General features: G+C 36.6%; 1 protein-coding gene across 3 annotated transcripts in view; it reads right to left on the reverse strand.

Moving 5' to 3' along the window:
- The window catches only part of LOC106870178 (netrin receptor UNC5B-a), a 48827-nt gene that overhangs the window by 38917 nt on the left and 8712 nt on the right, over nt 1–1198 (reverse strand). The window contains exon 1 of one of the 3 annotated variants that reach the window (XM_014916181.2): nt 721–1158. The exons of the other annotated variants lie outside the window; for them this stretch is intronic. The gene's annotated coding sequence lies outside the window, so the exon portion shown is untranslated. Of the gene's footprint in view, nt 1–720; nt 1159–1198 lie in introns of those variants that run through there. 3 annotated transcript variants of the gene reach the window in all.

Below are 1198 nucleotides of genomic sequence, written 5' to 3' on the forward strand. Positions count from 1 at the left end.
GCTGGAGCACGTGTATGTATATATATATCCTATATATATATTCTTTCAACACACGTATCCACATCAAGAATCTTGCACACGAAATACACATACGAAATATATATCCTAGTTTTGCTTTTATATGTGATGGGTTTTTCATTGTATACCAGTTCTTTGTATGGACATGCAGCTCCCCACAGTTGTACAAATGAGCGAAACAGCGGGTAAAATTCGAGCTACCTTTTGACAATTCACCTGAAGGGACCTGTCTGCACCTTTGATGCAGTATAATTGTTTGTACTGCATCTCACCTGCGAGGTACCGGCGAACGATGAGTCAAACTAATTGCAGCGAATAAAGAGTCTTGTGAATTTTAATTTCTATCTTGTATATTTTTATAAACTCTACGGACACAAAAGAATTCCTGCAGTAAGTCCAGTGGCAGATATCTCCTCACTGTTGATGACATCAGGTAGCCGAATGTTGCGAAAAGGCTTTAAACAGCACACAACAAGGTGTATAGCCGAATATGAAGTTATTACTTGTATGAATGTATGTAAACGCATTTTTGCACGCAGGAGTGATCGGACATGGATGAGTGACATCGTGATAAAACAACAGCAAGCCACCTCGCTCACCTACACCTGTAACTGGCAACTCCTGATCCATCCAACATAGGTGGCACCACGAGTATTTCCTGGAAACAACAACAACAACAAAACAAAAAACATTACCTCTTACCTTAAAGCAGGAATACCAGGTTTCCGTGAGAATAAGTCCAGTGTGCGTGTGTGTGTGTGTGTCTATATATATATATATATGCGTGTGTGTGTCGGATATACATATGTATATATATATGTATATATATATATATGTGTGTGTATAAGAAAATGTTGTGTCTTGTATGTATTTGTCTGTCTGTCTGTCGTATAGGTATATATATATTTTGTGTATGGCCAACGCTCCTGAATGAAAGTAAATATTACGCGCGTTGTTTATACATAGATGTGTGCGGAAACATGTATGTATGTTTATTCATATAAATATGGTTGTTTATATGTGTGTCTGTATGTTTGCATATGTATGTGTATATATCCATATGTGTTCATGTGTATATAATATATATATACATATATTTTATTATATATGTGTGTGCCTGCGTGTGTGTGTGTGTGTGTGTGTGTGTGTAAAAGAAACCGTTTCTTATTTGTTTCCCTTT

This window comes from Octopus bimaculoides, chromosome 20, assembly GCF_001194135.2.
Source record: "Octopus bimaculoides isolate UCB-OBI-ISO-001 chromosome 20, ASM119413v2, whole genome shotgun sequence".
NCBI lineage: Eukaryota > Metazoa > Mollusca > Cephalopoda > Octopoda > Octopodidae > Octopus > Octopus bimaculoides.